Genomic DNA, 23,747 nt, shown 5'->3' with positions numbered 1-23,747 from the left:
ATGATTGTAAGGACCGCTTTTTGTAAAATAGGCAAAAAGTGGGTTGTTTGGCTCTGGTAAATATCCCACCGCACGTTAAATTGAGAAGTTAATTTTGTTTACTCCTTGAAATATTTTTGATCATTAGGTCATTTGCTTCCTCAACATGTTTCAGGCATGCATATCCACCACATTTAAAACATGTTAGGATTCAATTAGAAATCTCTTTCTTATAAAATTAAACCAAGCTATTAGGGGTTGTACTAGTGGAATTTCCCAAACATGGATAACAAAACTTTGGTGTTGAATTATAGTGTGTGAAATAATTTTCTTTTCTTACATTCATTTTAGTTGTCAATTTTTTGCATACATAAACTCTAAAATTTTCATTTTGTTGTGATCTTTTTACATTATCTTTTGTTTATGTGAAAAATGGGAGAGTGAAAACTCAAGTTTGGATTTGAAAAAAAATTGAACATCCAAAATGGAAATGCACAAATACTGAGAGAGATAATTCCAAAAAGTATCTGTGATTTTTAAGGATTTTAAACTCTTTTAGTTTTTTATATATTGGGTTTTGCAATCATCGGAAGAGTTGAGTGTTGACTCCCAAACCATAAGTCATTTCTAAAAAAAATTATTGCCATTACACGTCATTAATCGATCTAAACATTTACGATGTTGTATGATTAGAAGGTCCACTTTTTGTAAAATAGGCAAAAATTGGGTTATTTGGCTCAGGCATGCATATCTTACACATTTAAAACATGTTAGGATTGAATTTGAAATCTCTTACTTATAAATTTCCACCAACCTATTTGGGGTTGTACTAGTGGAATTTCCCTAACATGGATAACAAAACATTAGGTGTTCATTTTTACTGCGTGATATAATTTTCTTCATTTACATTTATTATAATTTTCATTTTTTTGCATACATAAACTCTAAAATTTTCATTTTGTTGTGATCTATTTACCTTATCTTTTTGTTTACGAGAAAAATTGTAGAGTGAAAACTCAGTTTTGAATTTGAAAAAAATTGAACATCCAAAATGGAAATGTACAAATGCTGAGAGAGATAATTCCAAAAAGTATATGTGATTTTTAAGGATTGTAAACTCTTTTTGTTTTTTATATATTGGATTTTTCAATCATCGGAAGAGGGGGGGGGGGGGGGGGGGGGGTGGGCGAGGCATTTTTAACTGAGTGTTGACTCCCTAACCATAAGTCATTTCTAACAAAAATTATAGCCATTACACTTCATGAATTGATCAAAACATTTATGATGATTTATTAATTGTTAGGTCCGATTTTTGTAAAATAGGCAAAAAGAGGGTTGTTTGGCTCAGTAAATATCCCACCGCACGTTAACTTGAGAGTTTAATTTTGTCTACTCCTTCAAAATTTTGGATCATTAGGTCATTTGCACCTCAACATGTTTCAGGCATGCATATCCACCACATTTAAAACATGTTAGGAATCAATTAGAAATCTCTTTCTTATAAAATTCCACCAAGCTATTTGGGGTTGTACTAGAGGAATTTTCCAAACATGGATAACAAAACTTTGGTGTTGAATTTTAGTGTGTGAAATAATTTTCTTTTCTTACATTCATTTTAGTTGTCAATTTTTTTGCAAACATAAACTCTAAAATTTTCATTTTGTTGTGATCTTTTTACATTATCTTTTGTTTATGTGAAAAATGGGAGAGTGAAAACTCAAGTTTGGATTTGAAAAAAAAATGAACATCCAAAATGGAAATGCTCAAATACTGAGAGAGATAATTCCAAAAAGTATCTATGATTTTTAAGGATTTTAAACTCTTTTAGTTTTTTATATATTGGGTTTTGCAATCATCGGAAGAGCTGAGTGTTGACTCCCAAACCATAAGTCATTTCTAAAAACATTTATTGCCATTACACGTCATTAATCGATCTAAACATTTACGATGTTGTATGGTTAGAAGGTCCACTTTTTGTAAAAAAGGCAAAAATTGGGTTATTTGGCTCAGGCATGCATATTCAACGCATTTAAAACATGTTAGGATTGAATTTGAAATCTCTTACTTATAAAATTCCACCAACCTATTTGGGGTTGTACTAGTGGAATTTCCCAAACATGGATAACAAAACATTGGTGTTCATTTTTACTGCGTGATATAATTTTCTTCATTTACATTTATTATAATTTTTATTTTTTTGCATACATAAACTCTAAAATTTTCATTTTGTTGTGATCTATTTACCTTATCTTTTTGTTTACGAGAAAAATTGGAGAGTGCAAACTCAAGTTTGGATTTGAAAAAAATTGAACATCCAAAATGGAAATGTACAAATGCTGAGAGAGATAATTCCAAAAAGTATATGTGATTTTTAAGGATTTTAAACTCTTTTTGTTTTTTATATATTGAATTTTTCAATCATCGGAAGAGGGGGGCAAGGCATTTTTAACTGAGTGTTGACTCCCTAACCTTAAGTCATTTCTAACAAAAATTATAGCCATTACACATCATGAATTGATCAAAACATTTATGATGATCTATTAATTGTTAGGTCCTATTTTTTTAAAATAGGCAAAAAGAGGGTTGTTTGGCTCAGGTAAATATCCCACCGCACGTTAACTTGAGAGTTTAATTTTGTCTACTCCTTCAAAATTTTGGATCATTAGGTCATTTGCATCTTCAACATGTTTCAGGCATGCATATCCACCACATTTAAAACATATTAGGATTCAATTAGAAATCTCTTTCTTATAAAATTCCACCAAGCTATTAGGGGTTGTACTAGTGGAATTTCCCAAACATGGATAACAAAACTTTGGTGTTGAATTTTAGTGTGTGAAATAATTTTCTTTTCTTACATTCATTTTAGTTGTCAATTTTTTGCATACATAAACTCTAAAATTTTCATTTTGTTGTGATCTTTTTACATTATCTTTTGTTTATGTGAAAAATGGGAGAGTGAAAACTCAAGTTTGGATTTGAAACAAAATTGAACATCCAAAATGGAAATGCTCAAATACTGAGAGAGATAATACCATAAAGTATCTGTGATTTTTAAGGATTGTAAACGCTTTTAGTATTTTATACATTGGGTTTTGCAATCGTCGGAAGATGGGGACTGAGGCTTTTTTAACGGAGTGTTAACTCCCAAACCATAAGTCGTTTCTAACAAAAGTTATAGCCATTACACATCATTAATTGATGAAAATATTTACGATGATCTATGATTGTTAGGTCTGCTTTTTTTAAAATAGGCAAAAAGTGGATTATTTGGCTCTGGTAAATATCCCACCATACGTAGACTTGGTAATTTAATTTTTTCTACTCCTTAAAATTTTTGGATCATTGGGTCATTTGCATCTTCAACTTATTTCAGGCATGCATATCCACCACATTAAAAACATGTTAGGATTCAATTAGAAATATCTTTCTTATAAAATTCCACCAAGCAATTAGGGGTTGTACTAATCGAATTTCCCAAACATGGATATCAAAACTTTGATGTTCATTTTTAGTCTATGAAATAATTTTCTTCACTTAAATTCATTACAGTTTTCAATTTTTTGCATACATAAACTCTAAAATTTTCATTTTGTTGTGATCTATTTGCCTTATCTTTTTGTTTACGAGAAAATTGCGAGAGTAAAAACACAAGTTTGGATTTGAAAAAAAATTGAACATCCAAAATGGAAATGTACAAATGCTGAGAGAGATAATACCAAAAAGTATCTGTGATTTTTAAGGATTGTAAAATCTTTTAGTTTTTTATATATTGGGTTTTGCAATCATTGAAAGGGGGGGGGGGGGGTGAGGCATTTTTAACTGAGTGTTGACTCCCTAACCACAAGTCATTTCTAACAAAAAATTTAGCCGTTACAAGTCATTAATCGATCAAAACATTTACAATGATCTATGATTGGTAGGTCCAGTTTTTTGTAAAATAGGCAAAAAGTGGGTTGTTTTACTCAGGTAAATTTCCCACCGCACGTTAACTTGAGAATTTAAGTTTTTCTACTCCTTGAAATTTTTGGATCATTGGGTCATTTGCATGTTCAAGATGTTTCATGCATGCGTATCCACCACATTTAAAATATGGATCAATTAGAAAACTCTTTCATATAAAGTTCCACCATGTGATTAGGGGTTCTACTAGTGGAATTTCGCAAACAAGGATAACAAAACATTGGTGTTCATTTTTAGAGCTTGAAATAATTTTAATCTCTTACATTTATTTTAGTTTTCAATGATTTTGAAAACATAAACTCTAAAATTTTCATTTTTTGTGATCTATTTGCCGTATCTTTTTTGTTTTAGAGAAAAATGGGAGAGTGAAAACTCAAGTTTGGATTTGAAAAAAAATTGAACATCAAAAATGGATATGTACAAATGCTGAGAGAGAAAATTCCAAAATGTATCTGTGATTTTTAAGGGTTGTAAACTATTTTATCTTTTTTTTTATATTGGGTTTTACAATCGTCGGAAGAGGGGGGGGGGGGGGGGGGGGGGTGGCGAGGCTTTGTTTACTGATTGTTGACTCTCAAACCGTAAGTCATTTCTAAAAAAAATTATAGCCATAACACATCATTAATCGAAAAAAACATTTAGAATGATATATGATTGTTAGGTCCACTTTTTGTAAAATAGGCAAGAAGTGGGTTGTTTGGCTCTGGTAAATATTCCACCGCATGTTAACTTGAGAATTAATTTTTTTCTACTCCTTGAAAGTTTTGGATCATTAGGTCATTTCCATCTTCAACATGTTTCAGGCAACATATCCACCACATTTAAAACATGTTAGGATCAATTAGAAATATCTTTCTTATAAAGTTCCACCAAGTTACTAGGGGTTGTACAAGTGGAATTTCCCAAACAAGGTTAACAAAACTTTGGTGTTTATTTTTAGCCCGTGAAATAATTTTCATCACTTACATTTACTATAGATTTCAAATTTTTGCAAACATAAACTCTAAAATTTTCATTTTGTTGTGATCGATTTGCCTAATCTTTTTGTTTACGAGAAAAATAGGATAGCGAAAACTGAAGTTTGGATTTGAAAAAAATTGAACATACAAAATGGAAATGCACAAATGCTGAGAGAGATAATTCCAAAAAGTATCTGTGATTTTTAAGGTTTGTAAACTCTTTTAGTTTTTCATATATTGGGTTTTTCAATCATCGGAAGAGGGGAGGCGAGGAATTTTAAATTGAGTGTTGACTCCCAAACAATAAGTCATTTCTAACGAAAATTATAGCCGTTACACATCAATAATCGATCAAAACATTTACGATAATCTATGATTGTTAGGTCCAATTTTTGTAAAATAAGGAAAAAGTGGTTTGTTAGGCTCTAGTAAATATCCCACCGTAGGTTAACTTGAGAGATTAATTTTTTCTACTCCAAATTTTTGGATCATTAGGTCATTTGCATCTTGAACATGTTTCAGGAATGTATATCCACCACATTTAAAACATGTTAGGAACAATTAGAAATTTCATTCTTATAAAATTCCACCAAGCTATTAGGGGTTGTACTAGTGGAATTTCCCAAACATGGATAACAAACTTTTGTGTTCATTTTTTGTGCAAAAATTAATTTTCTTCACTTACATTTATTATAGTTTTCAATTTTTTTTGCATACATAAACTCTAAAATTTTCATTTTGTTGTGATCTATTTGCCTTATCTTCTTGTTTACGAGAAAAACGGGAGTGAAAATGGAAGTTTGGATTTAAAAAAAAATTGACAATCCAAAATTGAAATGCACAAATGCTGAGAGTGATAATTCCAAAAAGTTTCTATAATTTATTAGGAATGTAAAAATTTTTAGTTTTTTATATATTGGGTTTTGGAATAATCTGTAGAGCGGGACAAGGCATTTTTAACTGAGTGTTGACTCCCTAACCATAAGTCATTTCTAACAAAATTTATAGCCGTTACACATCATGAATCGATCAAAAAAATTATGATGATCTATGATTGTTAGGTCCGCTTTTTGTAAAATAGGCAAAAATTGGTTGTTTGGCTCTGGTAAATATCCCACAGTACGTTAAATTGAGAATTTAATTTTTTCTACTGCTTGAAATTTTTGGATCATTAGGTCATTTGCATCTTCAACATGTTTCAGGCATGCATATCTACCACATTTAAAACATGTTAGGATCAATTAGAAATCTCTTTCTAATCAAATTCCTCCTAGCTACATGGGGTTGTACTTGTGGAGTTTCCCAAACATGGATAACAAAACTTTGGTGTTCATTTTTAGTGCGTCAAATAATTTTATTCACTTACATTTATTTTAGTTTTCAATGTTTTGCATACATAAACTCTAAAATTTTCCTTTTGTTGTGATCTATTTGCCTTATCTTTTTATTTAAAAGAAAAATAGGAAAGAGAAAACTTAAGTTTGGATTTGAAAAAATTGAACATCCAAAATGGAAATGCACAAATGCTGAGAGAGATAATTCCAAAAAGTATCTATGATTTTTAAGGGTTGTAAACTCTTTTAGTTTTTTATATATTGGGTTTGGCAATCATCGGAAGAGGGTCGGAATCCGGGGGGGGGGGGGGGGGGGGGGGGGGGGGGGGGGGTTGGGGGGCATTGTTGACTGAGTGTTGACTCCCAAACCGTAAGTCATTTCTAACAAAAATTATAGCCGTTACACATCATTAATCGATTAAAACATTTACAACGATTTTTGATTGTTAGGTCCACTTTTTTGTAAAATAGGCAAAAAGTGGGTTGTTTGGCTTTGGTAAATATCCCTCTGCTTGTTAACTTCAGAATTTAATTTTTTGTACTCCTTGAAAGTTTTGGATCATTAGGTCTTTTGCATCATCAACATATTTCCGGCATGCTTATCCATCACATTTAAAACATGATAGGATCAATTTGAAATCTCTTTCTTATGAAATTCCACCATGCTATTAGGGGTTGTACTAATGGAATTTCCCTAACATGGATAACAAAACTTTGGTGTTCCTTTTTAGTGCATGAAATAATTTTATTCACTTACATTTATTATAGTTTTCAATTTTTAAGGTTACATAAACTCTAAAATTTTCATTCTCTTGTGATCTATGTGCCTTATCTTTTTGTTTACGAGAAAAATAGGATAGTGAAAACTCAAGTTTGGATTTGAAAAAAATTGAACATCCAAAATGGAAATGCAAAAATGCTGAGAGAGATAATTCCAAAAAGTATATGTGATTTTTAAGGATTTTAAACTCTTTTAGTTTTTTATATATTGGGTTTTGCTTTCATCGGAAGTGGGGGGGTGAGACATTTTTAACTGAGTGTTGAATCCCAAACCATAAGTCATTTCTAAAAAAAATTGTAGCTGTTACACATTAGTAATCGATCAAAACATTTACGTTGATCTATGATTTTTAGGTCCGATTTTTGTAAAATAGGCAAAAAGTGGGTTGTTTGGCTCAGGTAAAATCCCACCACACGTTAACTTGAGAATTTAATTTTTTCTACTCCATGAGGTTTTTGGATCATTAGGTCATTTTCATCATCAACATGTTTCTGGCATGCATATCCACCACATTTTAAACATGTTTGCATCAATTAGAATCTCTTTCTTATAAAATTCCACCATGCTATTAGGGGATGTACTAATGGAATTTCCCAAACATGGATAACGAAACTTTGGTGGTCATTTTTAGTGCGTGAAATAATTTTCTTTACTTACATTTATATAGTTTTCAACTTTTTGCAAACATAAACTCTAAAATTTTCATTTTGTTGTGATCTATACGCCTTATCTTTTTATTTTAGAAAAAAAGGGAGAGTGAAAACTCAAGTTTGGATTTGAAAAAAAAATTGAACATCCAAAATTGAAATGCAAAAATACTGAGAAAGATAATTCCAAAAAGTATTTGTTATTTTTAAGGATTTTGAACTATTTTAGTTTTTTACATATTGGGTTTTACAATCATCGAAAGAGCGGGCGGGGGGGGGGGAGGGGGGGTGAGATATTGATAACTGAGTGTTGACTCCCAAACCATAAGTCCTTTCTAACAAAAATTATAGCCGTTACGATGAACTTTGAATGTTAGGTCCACTTTTTGTAAAATAGGCAAAAAGTTGATTGTTTGGCTCTGGTAAATATCCCTCCGCACGTTAACTTGAGAATTTAATTTTTTCTACTCCTTGAAATTTTTGGATCATCCAAATGTTTTCGGCATGCTTATCCACCACATTTAAAATATGTTAGGATCAATTAGAAATCTCTTTTTTATAAAATTCTGCAAAGCTATTAGGGGTTGTACAAGTGGAATTTCCCAAACATGGATAATAATACTTTGGTGTTCATTTTTAGTGCATGAAATAATTTTCTTCACTTACATTTATAATAGTTTTCTATTTTTTGCATACATAAACTCAAAAATTTTCTTTTTGTTGTGATCTATTTGCCTTATCTATTTGTTTACGAGAATAATGGGTGAGTGAAAACTCAAGTTTGGATTTGAAAAACAATTGAACATCCAAGAAGGAAATGCACAAATACTGAGAGAGATAATTCCGAAAAGTATCTATGATTTTTAAGGATATTAAACACTTTTAGGTTTTTATATATTGGGTTTTGCAATCATTGGAAGTAGGGGGGGGGGGGGGGGGGTGAGACATTTTTTACTGAGTGTTGACTCCCAAACCATATGTCATTTTGAACAAAAATTATAGCCGTTACACATCATTAATCAATCAAAACATTTTCGTTGATCTATGACTGTTAGGTCCACTTTTTGTAAAATAGGCAAAAAGTGGGTTGTTTGGCTCAGGTAAATATCCCACCGCACGTTAACTTGAGAGTTTAATCATTAGGTCATTTGCATCTTCAACATGTTTTAGGCAGGTATATCTACCACATATAATTAGATATCTCTTTCTAATTAAATTCCACCAAGCTATTAGGGGTTATACTAGGGGAATTTCCCAAACATGGATAACAAAAATTTGGTGTTCATTTTTAGTGCATGAAATAATTTTATTCACTTAAATTTATTTTAGTTTTCAATTTTTTGCATACATAAACTCTAAAAATTTATTTTTGTTGTGATCTATTTGCCTTATCTTTTTATTTGCAAGAAAAATATGAGAGGGAAAACTCAAGTTTGGATATGAAAAAAATTGAAGATCCAAAATGGCAGAAATTCTGAGAGAGATAATTCCAAAAAGTATGTATGATTTTGAAGGGTTGTAAACTCTTTTAGTTTTTTAAATATTCGGTTTTTCATTCCTCAGAAGAGGGGGGAGGCATTTTTAATGGAGTGTTGACTCCCAAACCGTAAGTCATTTCTAACAAACATTATAGCCATTACACATGATTAATCGATCAAAACAATTACGATGATCTTTGATTGTTATGTCTGCTTTTTGTAAAATAGGCAAAATGTCGGTTGTTTGGCTCTGGTAAATATCCAACCGCACGCTAACTTGAGAATTTAATTTTTTTCTACTCGGAACTTTTGGATCATTAGGTCATTTGCATCAGCAACATGCTTCCGGCTTGGTTATCCACCACATTTAAAATATGTTAGGATCAATTTGAAATCTATTTCTTATAAAATTCCACAATGCTATTAGGGGTTGTACAAGTGGAATTTCCCAAACATGGATAACAAAACTTTGATGTTCATTTTTAGTGTGTGAAATAATTTTCTTCTCTTGCATTTATAATATTTTTCAATTTTTTGCATAGATAAACTCTAAAATTTTTAATTTTGTTGTGATCTATTTGCCTGATCTTTTTGTTTATAAGATAAATGGGAGACTGAAAACTCAAAGTTTGGATTTGAAAAAAAATTGAACATCCAAAATGGAAAAACACAAATGCTGAAAGAGATAATTCCAAAAAGTATCTGTGATTTTTAAGGATTTAAAACTCTTTTAGTTTTTTATATATCAATACTGGGAAGAGGGAAGGGGTGGGGGGGCACGGAGAGACATTTTTAACTGACTGTTGACTCACAAACCATAATTCATTTCTAAAAAAAATTATAGCTGTTACATATCGTTAATCGATCAAAACATTTACAATGATCAATGATTGTTAGCTCTGCTTTTTGTAAAATAGGCAAAAATTGGGTTGTTTGGCTTTAGTAAATATCCCACCATACGTTAACTTCATAATTTAATTTTCTCTAGTCCTTGAAATTTCTGGATCATTAGGTCATTTGCATCTTTAACATGTTTGAGGCACGCATATCCACCACATTTAAAACATGTTAGGATCAATTAGAAATCTATTTCTTATAAAATTTCACATTGCTATTAGGGGTTTTACTAGTGGAATTTCCCAAACATGGATAACAAAACTTTGTTGTTCATTTTTAGTGCGTGAAATAATTTTATTCACTTACATTTATTTTAGTTTTCAATTTTTTGCATACATAAACTCTAAAATTTTCATTTTTTTGTGATCTATTTTCCTTATCTTTTTGTTTACAAGAAAAATAGGAGAGTGAAAACTCATTTTAGGATTTGAAAATAAATTGAACATCCAAAATGGAAATGCACAAATGCTAAGAGATAAAATTCCAAAAAGTGTCTGTGATTTTTAAGGGTTGTAAACTCTTTTAGTTTTTTTTATATATTGGGTTTTACAATCATCGGAAGAGGGGGCAAGGCATTTTTAATTGAGTGTTGACTCCCAACCCGTAAGTCATTTCTAACAAAAATTATAGCCTTTACACATTTTTAAACAATAAAAACATTTACGATGATCTATGATTGTTAGGTCCGCCTTTCGTAAAATAGGAAAAAAGTGGTTGCTTGGAACTGATAAATCGCCCACCGCACGATAACTTGAGAATTATTTTTTTTCTACTCCTTGAAATTTTTGGATCATTAGATCATTTGCAGCTTCAACATGTTTCAGGCATGCATATCCACCACATTCAAAACATGTTAGGATCAATTAGAAATACCTTTCTTATAAAGTTCCACCAAGTTACTAGGGGTTGTACTAGTGGAATTTCCCAATCATCGATAAAGAAACTTTGGTGTTCATTTTTAGTGCGTGAAATAATTTTCTTCACTTACATTTATTATAGCTTTCAATTTTTTCCATACATAAACTCTAAAATTTTCATCTTTTTGTGACCTATTTCATTAATCTTTTTGTTCTTGAGAAAAATTGGATTGTGAAAACTAAAGTTTGGATTTGAAAAAAAAATTCAACATACAAAATGGAAATGCACAAATGCTGAGATAGATAATTCCAAAACGTATCTATGATTTTAATGGGCTGTAAACTCTTTTATTTTTTTATAGAATGGGTTTTGAAATCATCAGAGGAGGGGAGGCAAGGCATTTTAAACTGAGTGTTGACTCCCAAACCATTAGTCATTTGTTACAAAAATTATAGCCATTACACATCATTAATCGATCAAAAAATTTATGACGATCTATGATTGTTCGGTCCGGTTTTTGTAAAATAGACAAAAAGTGGGTTGTTTGGCTCTGGTAAATATCACACCACACGTTAACTTGAGAATTTAATTTTTTCTACTCCTCGAAATTTTTGGATCATTAGGTCATTTGCATCTTCAACATGTTTCAGGCATGCACATCCACCACATTTAAAACATGTTAGGATCAATTAGAAATCTCTTTCTTTTAAAATTCCACCAAGCTATTAGGGGTTGTACTAGTGGAATTTCCCATACATGGATAACAAAACGTTGGCGTTCATTTTAAGTGCATGAAATAATTTTTTTCACTTACATTTATTGTAGTTTTATATTTTTTGCATAACTAAACTGTCAAATTTTCATTTTGTTGTGATCAATTTGCCTTATATTTTTATTTACAAGAAAAATGGGAGAGAGAAAACTCGAGTTTGTATTTGAAAAAAAATTGTACATCCAAAATGGAAATGCACAAATGCTGAGAGGGATAATTCCAAAATGCATCTGTGATTTTTAAGGATTGTAAACTCTTTTAGTTTTTTATATATTGTGTTTTGTAATCATACGAACAGAGGGGGGGGGGGGGGGGGGGGGGACCAAGGAATTTTTAACTCAGTGTTGACTCCCAAACCGTAAGTCATTTCTACCAAAAATTATAGCCGTTACACATCATTAATCGATTAAAACATTTATGATGATCATTGATAGTTAGGTCCGCTTTTTGTAAAATAAGAAAAAAGTGGGTTATCTGGCTCTGGTAAATATCCCACCGCACGTTAACGTGAGAATTTAATTTTTTCTAGTCCTTGAAATTTTTGGATCATTAGGTCATTTGCATCATCAACATGTTTCCGGCATGCTTATGCACCACATTTAAAATATGTTATGATCAATTAGAAATCTCTTTCTTATAAAATTCCACAAAGCTATTAGGGGTTGTACTAGTGGAATTTCCCAAACATGCATAACAAAACTTTGGTGTTAATTTTTAGTGCGTGAAATAGTTTTCTTCACTTACATTTATAATAGTTTTCAATTTTTTGTATACATAAACTCTTGAATTTTTATTTTGTTGTGAGAGTGAAAACTCATGTTTGGATTTGAAAAAAAATTGAACATCCCAAATGGAAATGCACAAATGGTGAGAGTGATAATTCAAAAAAGTATCAGTGATTTTTAAGGATTTTAATCTCTTTTAGTTTTTTTATATATTGGATTTTGCCTTCATTAGAAGTGGTGGGTGAGACATTGTTAACTGAGTGTTGACTCCCAAACCATAAGTCATTTATAAAAAAAATTATAGCCATTACACATCATTAATTGATCAAAACATTTACGATGATCTGTGCCTGTTAGGTCCATTTTTTGTAAAATAGGCAAAACGTGTGTTGTTTGGCTCAGGTAAATATCCCACCGCACATTAACTTGAGAATTTAATTTTTTCTACTCCAAATTTTTGGATCATTAGGTGATTTTCATCTTCAACATGTTTCAGGCATGCATATCCCCCACATTTAAAACATGTTAGGATCAATTAGAAATCTCTTTCTTATAAAGTTCCATCAAGTTATTAGGGGTTGTACTACTGGAATTTCCCTAACATGCATAACAAAACTTTGGTGTTCATTTTTAGTGCGTGAAATAATTGTCTTCACTTACATTTATTATTTTTTCAATTTTTTGCATACATAAACTCTAAAATTTTCATTTTGTTTTGATCTATTTGCCTTATCTTTCTGTTTTAGAGAAAAGTGGGAGAGTGAAAACTCAAGTTTGGATTTGAAAAACAATTGAACATCCAAAATGGAAATGCACAAATACTGAGAGAGATAATTCCAAATAGTATCTTTTACTTTTAAGGATTTTAAACTCTATTAGTGTTTTTATATATTGGGTTTTGCAATCATCAGAAGAGGGGGGGTGGTTAGTCATTTTTTTCTGAGTGTTGACTCCCAAACCAAAAGTTATTTCTAACAAAAATTATAGCCTTTACACATCATATAAGATTGTTAGGTCCGCTTTTTGTAAAATACACAAAAAGTGGGTTGTTTGGCTCTAGTAAATTCCACTAGTTCAACATGTTTCAAGCATGCATATCCACTACATTTAAAACATGTAAGGATCAATTAGAAATCTCTATCTTATAAAATTCCACCAAGCTATTAGGGGTTTTACTAGTGGAATTTCTCAAAAGAGTATAACAAAACTTTGGTGTTCATTTTTAATGCGTGAAATAGTTTTTTCACTTACATTTATTTTAGTTTTCAATTTTTTGCCTACATAAAATCCAAAATTTTCATTTTGTTGTGATCTATTTGCCTTATCTATTTTTTATGAGAAAAATGGGAGAGTGAAAAGCCAAGTTTGGATTTGCTAAAAAATTGAACATCCAAAATGGAAATGCATAAATGCTGAGAGAGGGGGGGGGGGGGGGGGGGGGGGGGGGGGGGGGGTGGCGTGGTTTTTGTTAACTGAGTGTTGACTCCCAAACCATAAGTAATTTCTAAAAAATATTATAGCCATTACACATCATTAATCGATCAAAACATTTACGATGATCTTTGATCTTGAGGTCCGCTTTTTGTTAAATAGGCAAAAAGTGGGTTCTTTGGCTCTGGTAAATATCCCACCGCACGTTAACTTCAAAATTTACTTTTTTCTACTCCTTGAAATGTTTGGATCATTAGGTCATTTGCACCATCAACATGTTTCTGGCATGCTTATCCACCACATTTAAAGAATGTTAGGATTAATTAGAAATCTCTTTCTTCTAAAATTTCACCAAGCTATTAGGGGTTGTACTAGTGGAATTTTCGAAACATGGATAACAAAACTTTGGTGTTCATTTTTAGTGCATGAAATAATTTTCTTCACTTAAACTTATTATAGTTTTCAATTTTTTATATACATAAACTCTAAAATTTTCATTTTGTTCAGATTTATGAGCCTTATCTTTTTGTTTACGAGAAAAATGGGATACTGAATACTGAAGTTTGGATTTGAAAAATAAATGAACATCCATAATGGAAATTGCACAAGTGCTGAGAGAGATTATTCCAAAAAGTATCAGTGACTTTTAAGGATTTTAAACTCTTTTTTAGTTTTTTATGTATTGGGTTTTGATTTCATCGGAAGTGGGGGGAGAGACATTTTTAACTAAGTGTTGACTCCCAAACCATAAGTCATTTCAAAGAAAAATTGTAGTTATTACACATCATTAATCGATCAAAACATTTACACTGATCTATGATAGTTGGGTTTACTTTTTGTAAAATAGGAAAAAAGTGGGTTGTTTGGCTCAGGTAAATATCCCACTGCACACTAACTTGAGAATTTAGTTTTTTCTTCTCCATGAAATTTTTGGATCATTAGGTCATTTGCATTATCAACATGTTTCAGGCATGCATATCCACCACATTTAAAACATGTTAGGGTCAACTAGAAATATCTTTCTTATAAGGTTCCGCCATGTTTTTAGGGGTTTTACTAGTGGAATTTACAAAACTTGGATAACAAAACTTCGGTGTTCATTTTTAGTGCGTGAAATAGTTTTCTTCTCTTACATTTATTTTAGTTTTAAATTTTTTTGCAAACATAAACTCTAAAATTTTCATTTTGTTTTGTTCTATTTGCCGTTTCTTTTTGATTTAGAAAAAAATAGGAGCGTGAAAACTCAATATTGGATTTGAAAAAAAATTGAGCATTAAAATTTTGAAATGCACAAATGCTGAGAAAGATAATTCCAAAAATTATCTTTGATTTTTAAGGATTTTAAACTCTCTTAAATTTTTATATTTTGGGTTTTGCAATCATCGGAAGAGGGGGTGAGATATTTTTAACTGAGTGTTGTCTACCAAATCGTAAGTCATTTCTAACAAATATTATAGCCATTACACATCATTAATCGATCAAAACATTTACGATGATCTTTGATTGTGAGGTCCGCTTTTTGTTAAATAGGCAAAAAGTGGGTTCTTTGGCTCGGGTAAATATCCCAACTCATATTAACTTCAAAATTTAATTTTTTCTACTCTTTGAAATGTTTGGATCATTAGGTCATTTGTATAATCAACATGTTCCGGCATGCTTATCCACCACATTTAAAACATGTTAGGATCAATTAGAAATCTCTTTCTTCTAAAATTCCACCAAGCTATTACGGATTGTACTAGTGGAATTTCCGAAACATGGATAATAAAACTTTGGTGTTCATTTTTAGTGCGTGAAATAATTTTCTTCACTAAAATTTTTTATAGTTTTCAATTTTTTTCATACACAAACTCTAAAATTTTCATTTTGTTGTAATCTATGTGCCTTATCTTTTTGTTTACGAGAAAAATGGGAGACTGAATACACAAGTTTGGATTTGAAAAAAAAAATGAACATCCAAAATTGAAATGCACAAATGCGGAGAGAGATAATTTCTTAAAGTTTCTGTGATTTTAAGGATTTAAAACTCTTTTATTTTTTTATATATTGGGTTTTGCTTTCATCAAAAGTGGGGGGTGAGACATTTTTAACTGATTTTTGACTCTAGAACCATAAGTAATTTCTAATAAAAATTGTAGTTGTTACACATCATTAATCGATCAAAACATTTACGTTGATCTATGACTGTTAGGTCTGCTTTTTTTAAAATAGGAAAAAAGTGGGTTGTTTGGCTCAGGTAAATATCCCACCGCACGTTAAATATCAACATGTTTCAGGCATGCATATCCACCACATTTAAAACATGTTAGGATCAACTAGAAATCTCTTTCTTATAAAGTTCCACCAAGTTTTTAGGGGTTGTACTTGTGGAATTTCCCAAACAATGATAATAAAATTTCGGTGTTCATTTTTAGTGTGTGAAATAGTTTTCTTCTCTTCTATTTATTATAGTTTTAATTTTTTTGCAAACATAAACTCTAAAATTTTCATTTTGTTGTGTTTTATATGCCTTATCTTTTTGTTTTAGAAAAAAAATGGGAGCGTGAAAACTAAAGATTGGATTTGAAAAAAAATTGAAAAACCAAAATTGAAATGCACAAAAGCTGATAGAGATAATTCCAAAAAGTATCTGTGATTTTTAAGGATTTTAAACTCTTTTAGTTTTTTATATATTGGGATTTGCAATCATCGGAAGAGGGGGGTGAGATATTTTTAACTAAGTGTAGACTCCCAAACCGTAAGTCAAATCTAACAATAACTATAGCCGTTACACTTCATTAATCGATCGAAACATTTACATTTATGATTCTTAGGTCCGCTTTTTGTGAAATAGGCAAAAAGTAGGTTGAATGGCTCTAGTAAATATCCCACTGCACGTTCCCTTGAGAATTTAATTTTTTCTAGTCCTTCAAATTTTTGGATCATTAGGTCATTTGCATCTTCAATATGTTTTAGGCATGCATATCTAACACATTTAAAACATGTTAGGATCAATTAGAAATATATTTCTTATCAAACTCTACTGAGCTATTAGGGGTTGTACTAGTCGAATTTCTCAAACATTGATAACAAAACTTTGGTGTTCATTTTTAATGCGTGAAATAATTTTATTCACTTACATTTATTTTAGTCTTATATCTTTTGCATACATAAACTCTAGCATCTTTATTTTTTTTGTGATCTATTTATTTGCCTTATCTTTTTGTTTGCGAGAAAAATAGGAGAGTGTAAACGCATGTTTGGATAAGAAAAAAAATTGAACATCCAAAATGGAAATGCACAAACGATGAGCATGATAATTCCAAAAAGAATCTGTGATTTTAAAGGGGAGTAAACTCATTTATTTTTTTATATATAGGGTTTTGCATTCATCGGACGAAGAGGAGCGAGGCATTTTTAAATAAGTGTTGACTCCCAAAACGTAAGTCACTTGTAACAAAAATTATAGCCGTTACACATCATTAATCGATCAAAACATTTATGATGATCAATGATTGTTAGGTCGCCTTTTTCTAAAATTGGCAAAAAGTGGGTTGTTTGGCTCTGGTAAATATCCCACCGTATGTTAAATAGAGAATTTAATTTTTTCTACTCCTTGAAATTTTTAGCTCATTAGGTCACTTGCAGCATCAACATGTTACAGGCATGCATATCCACCACATTTAAAATATATTTGGATCAATTAGAAATCTCTTTCTTATAAAGTTCGACCAAGTTATTAGGGGTTGTACTAGTGGAATTTCCCAAACATGGATAACAAAACATTGACGTTCATTTTTAGTGGGTGAAAGAATTTCCTTCTCTAACATTTATTATAGTTTTCAATTTTTTGCATACATAAACTCTAAAATTTTAGTTTTGTAGTGATCTATTTGCCTTATCTTTTTGTTTGCTAGAAAAATGGGAGAGTGAAAATTGAATTTTGTATTTGAAAAAAAATTGAACATCGAAAAAAAATGCACAAATGCTGAGAGAGATAATTCCAAAAAGTATCTGTGATTTTTAAGGATTCTAAACTCTATTAGTTTTTTATATATAGGGTTTTGCAATCATTGGGAGAGGGGGGGACGAGGCATTTTTAACTGATTGTTGACTCCCTAACCATAAGTCATTTCTAAAAAAAAGTTGTAGCCGTTACACTTCATTAATCAACCAAAACATTTACGATGATCTATGAATGTTAGGTCCACTTTTTGTAAAATAGGCAAAAAGTGGGTTGTTTGGCTCAGATAAGTATCCCACCACAAATTAACTCGAGAATTTAAATTTTTCTAGTCCTTGAAATTTTTGGTTCATTAAGTCATTTGCATCTTCAGCATATTTCAGGCACGCATATCCACCACATTTAGAACATATTTGGATCAATTAGAAATCTCTTTCTTATAAAGTTCCACCAAGCTATTTGGGGTTGTACTAGTGGAATTTCCCAAACATGGATAACAAAACATTGGTGTTCATTTTTAGTGTGTGATATAATTTTTTTTCACTTACATTTTTTATTGTTTTCAATTTTTTGCGTAAATAAACTCTAAAATTTCATTTTGTTGTGATCAAAATGCCTTATCTTTTTATTTACGAGAAAAATGGGAGAGTAAAAACTAAAGTTTGGATTTGAAAAAAAATTGAACATCCAAAATGGAAATGGACAAATACTGAGAGAGATAATTCCAAAAAGTATCTGTGATTTTTTAGGAATGTAAATTCTTTCAGTTTTTTATATATTGAGTTTTTCTATCATTGGAAGAGGGGGGCGTGGCATTTTTTAACTGAGTGTTGACTCCCTAACCATAAGTCATTTCTTAAAAAAATTATAGCCATTACACGACCTGAATCGATCAAAACATTGATGATGATCTATGATTGATAGGTCCGCTTTTTGTAAAATAGGCAAAAAGTGGATTTTTTGACACAGGTAAGTATCCCACCGCACGTTAACTTGAGAATTTAATTTTTTCTACTCCTTGAAATTTTTGGATCATTAGGTCAATTGCATCTTCAACATGTTTCAGGCATGCATATCCACCACATTTAAAACATGTTAGGATCAATTATAAATCTCTTTCTAATAAAGTTCCACCAAGTTATATGGGGTTGTACTAGTGGAATTTTCCAAACATGGATATCAAAACTTTGGTGTTCATTTTTAGTGCGTGCAAGAATTCTCGTCACTTACATTTATTATATCTTTTAATTTTGTGCATACATAAACTCTAAAAATTTTATTTTTTTGTGAATTATTTGCCTTATATTTTTTATTACGAGAAAAATGAGAGAGTGAAAACTCAATTTTGGATTTGAAAAAAAATTGAACATCCAAAATGGAAATGCACAAATTCTGAGAGATATAATTCCTAAAAGTATCTATGATTTTTAAGGATTTTAAGCTCTTTTAGTTTTTTATATAGTGGATTTTGCAATTATCGGAAGAGGGGCGGTGAGGCATTTTTAACTGAGTCTTGACACCCAAACCATAAGTCATTTCTTACAAAAATTATAGCCGTTAAACATCATTAATCTATTAAACCATTTTCGATGATCTATGATTGTTAGGTCCGCTTTTTTAAAAATAGGTTAAAAGTGGGTTGTTTGGCTCTTGTAAATATCCAACCGCACGTTAACTTGAGAATTTAATATTTTCTACTCCTTGACATTTTTGGATCATTAGGTCATTTGCATCTTCAACATGTTTCCGGCATGCATATCCACCACGTTTAAAACATGTTAGGAACAATTCTAATTTTGTTTCTTATAAAATTCCACCAAGCTATTAGGGGTTGTACTAGTGGAATTTCCCAAACATGGACATCAAAACTTTGGTGTTCATTTTTAGTGCGTGAAATAATTTTATTCACTTACATTTCTTATAGTTTTTGATTTTTTTCATACATAAACTCTAAAATTTTTATTTTTTTGAGATCTATTTGTCTGATCTTTTTTATTACAAGAAAAATGGGAGAGTGAAAACTCAAGTTTGGATTTGAAAAAAAATGAACATCCGGAATGGAAATGCACAAAAGCTGAGAGAGATAATTCCAAAATGTATCTATGAATTTTTAGGAATGTAAAATCTTTTTTTTATATATATTAGGGTTTATAATCATCCGAATAGGGGCGCGAGGTATTTTGAACTCTGTGCTGACTCCCGAACGATAAGTCATTTCTGACAAAAATTATAGCCATTACACATCATGAATCGATCAAAACATTTACGATGATCTATGATTGTTAGGTCTGCTTTTTGTAAAATGGCAATAAGTGGGTTGTTTGGCTCTGGTAAATATCCCACAACATGTTAAATTGAGAATTTAGTTTATTCTACTACTTGAAATTTTTGGATCATTAGGTCATTTGCATCTTCAACATGTTTCAGGCATGCATATCGACCACATTCAAAACATGTTAGGATCAATTAGAAACCTCTGTCTTATAAATTTCTCCATGCTATTAGGGGTTGTACTCTAGGAATTTCCCAAACACGGAAAACAAAAATTTGGTGTTCATTTTTAGTGCGTAAAAATATTGTCTTCACTTACATTTGTTATTTTTTTGAATTTTTTACATACATAAACTGTAAAATTTTCATTTTCTTGTGATCTATTTGCCATTTCTTTTTGTTTTAGGGGAAAATAGGAGAGTAAAAACCAAAGTTTGTATTTGAAAAAAAATGAACATCCAAAATGGAAATGCAGAAATGCTGAGAGAGATAATTCCAAAAAGTATCAGTGATTTTTAAGGATTTTAAACTATTTTAGTGTTTTATATATTGGGTTTTGCTTTCATCGAAAGTGGGAGGAGAGACATTTTTAACTGAGTGTTGACTCCCAAACCATAAGTCATTTCAAATAAAAATTGTAGTTGTTACACATCATTAATCGATCAAAACATTTACATTGATCTATGACTGTTACGTCCGCTTTTTGAAAAATAGGAAAATAGTGGGTTGTTTTGCTCAGGTAAATATCCCACCGCACGCTAACTATAGAATTTAGTTTTTCTTCTCCATGAATTTTTTGGATAATTAGGTCATTTGCATCATCAACATGTTTCAGGCATGCATATCCACCACATTTAAAACATGTTAGGATCAACTAGAAATCTCTTTATTATAAAGTTCCACCAAGTTTATAGGGGTTGAACTAGTGGAATTTCCCAAACATGGATATCAAAACTTTGATGTTCATTTTTAGTGCGTGAAATAATTGTCATCACTTACATTTATTATAGCTTTCAATTTTTTGCAAACATAAACTCTAAAATTTTCATTTTGTTGGGTTCTATTTTCCTTATTTTTTATTTTAGAAAAAAATGGGAGCGTGAAAACTCAAGATTGGATTTGAAAAAAATTGAACATCCAAAATTGAAATGCACAAATGCTGAGAGAGAAAATTCCGAAAAGTATCTGTGATTTTTAAGGATTTTAAACTCTTTTAGTTTTTTATATAGGTTTTACAATCATCGGAAGAGTGGGGGGGGTGGAGGCATTCTTAACTGAGTGTTGACTACCAAACCGTAAGTCATTTCTAAAAAATATTATAGCCATTACACATCATTGATCGATCAAAACATTTACGATGATCTTTGATTGTGAGTTCCGCTTTTTGTTAAATAGGCAAAAAGTGGGTTCTTTGGCTCTGGTAAATATCCCACCGCACGTTAACTTCAGAATTTAATTTTTTCTACTCCAAGAAATTTTTGGATCATTAGATCATTTGTGTCATCAACATGTTTCTGGCATGCTTATCCACCACATTTAAAATATGTTAGGATCAATTAGAATTATCTTTCTTCTAAAATTCCACCAAGCTATTACGGCTTGTACTAGTGGAATTTCCGAAACATGGATAACAAAACTTTAGTGTTCATTTCTAGTGCATGAAATAATTTTTTTCATTTAAATTTATTTTAGTTTTCAATTTTTTGCATACATAAACTCTAAAATTTTCATTTTGTTGTGATCTATGTGCCTTATCTTTTTGCTTACGAAAAAAATGGGAGATTGAATACTCAAGTTTGGATTTGAAAAAAAATGAACATCCAAAATTGAAATACTCAAAAGCAGAGAGAGATAATTTCATAAAGTATCTATGATTTTTAAGGATTTTAAACTCTTTTAGGTTTTTATATATTGGGTTTTTCTTTCATCGGAAGTGGGGGGTGAGACATTTTCAACTGAGTGTTGACTCCCAAACCATAAGTCATTTCTAATATAAATTGTAGTTGTTACACATCATTAATCGATCAAATCATTTACGTTGATCTATGACTGTTAGGTCAGCTTTTTGTAAATTAGGAAAAAAGTGTGTTGTTTGGCTCAGGTAAATTTCCCATAGCACGCAAACTTGAGAATTTAATTTTTTCTACTCCATGAAAGTTTTGGATCATTTGGTCATTTGCATCATCAACATGTCTCAGGCATGCATATCCACCACATTTAAAACATGTTAGGATCAACTAGAAATCTCTTTCTTACAAAGTTCCACCAAGTTTCTAGGGGTTGTATTAGTGGAATTTCCCAAACTTGGATAAAAAAACTTCGGTGTTCAATTTTAGTGCGTGAAATAGTTTTCTTCTCTTACATTTATTATAGTTTTAATTTTTTTGCAAACTTAAACTCTAAAATTTTCATTTTGTTGTGTTCTATATGCCTTATCTTTTTGTTTTAGAAAAAAATGGGAGTGTGTATACTCAAGATTGGATTTGAAAAATATTTGCACAACCAAAATTGAAATGGAAAAATGCTAAGAGAGATAATTCCAAAAAGTATCTGTGATTTTTTTGGATTTTAAACTCTTTTAGTTTTTTATATATTGGGTTTTGTAATCATCGGAAGAGGGAGGGGCTGAGGGGGGGGGGGGGGGGGGGGGGGGGGGTGGGGGGGGTGGTGAGAGATTTTTAACTGGGTGTTGACTCCCAAGCCATGAGTCATTTCTAACAATAGTTATAGCCGTTACACTTCATTAATCGATCAAAAAATTTACGATAATCTATGATTCTTAGGTCCGCTTTTTGTAAGATAGGCAAAAAGTGGGTTGAATGGCTCTAGTCAATATCCCACAACACGTTCACTTGAGAATTTAATTTTTTCTAGTCCTTCAAATTTTTGGATCATTAGGTCATTTCCATCTTCAACATGTTTCAGGCATGCATATCCACCATATTTAAAACATGTTAGGATCAATTGGAAATCTATTTCTTATAAAACTCCACCGAGCTTTTAGGGGTTATACAAGTGGAATTTCACAAACATGGATAACAAAACTTTGGTGTTCATTTTTAGTGCTTGATATAATTTTATTCACTTACATTTATTTTTTATTTTTATTTTTTTCTTATATAAACTCTAACATTTTCATTTTGTTGTGATCTATTTGCCTTATCTTTTTGTTTACAAGAAAAATAGGAGAGTGAAAACTCATGTTTGGATTTGAAAAAATATTGAACATCAAAAATGGAAATGCACAAACGCTGAGAATGATCATTCCAAAAAGTATCTATGATTTTAAAGGGTTGTAAACTCATTTAGGTTTTTATATATAGGGTTATGAATTCATTAGAAGAAGAGGGGCGAGGCATTTTTAAATAAGTGTTGACTCCCAAGCCGTAAGTCATTTCTAACAAAAATTATAGTCGTTACACGTCATTAATCGATCAAAACATTTATGATGATCTATGATTGTTAGGTCATCTTTTTGTAAAATAGGAAAAAAGTGGGTTGTTTGGCTCTGGTAAATATCCCACCGCACGTTAACTAGAGAATTTAATTTTTTCTACTCCTTGAAATTTTTGGATCATTAGGTCATTTGCATCATCAACATATTAGAGGCATGCATAGCCACCATATTTAAAACATATTAGGATCAATTAGAAATCTCTTTCTTATAAAGTTCCACCAAGATATTAGGGGTTGTACAAGTGAAATTTCC

This window comes from Aristolochia californica, unplaced genomic scaffold (assembly GCF_029961685.1).
Source record: "Aristolochia californica isolate CCGP_79_NKW_82.1479 unplaced genomic scaffold, dmAriCali1.0.hap1 SCAF_6, whole genome shotgun sequence".
In the NCBI taxonomy this organism is placed as follows: Eukaryota; Viridiplantae; Streptophyta; class Magnoliopsida; order Piperales; family Aristolochiaceae; genus Aristolochia; species Aristolochia californica.
Note: the sequence above shows the minus strand (reverse complement) of the source record.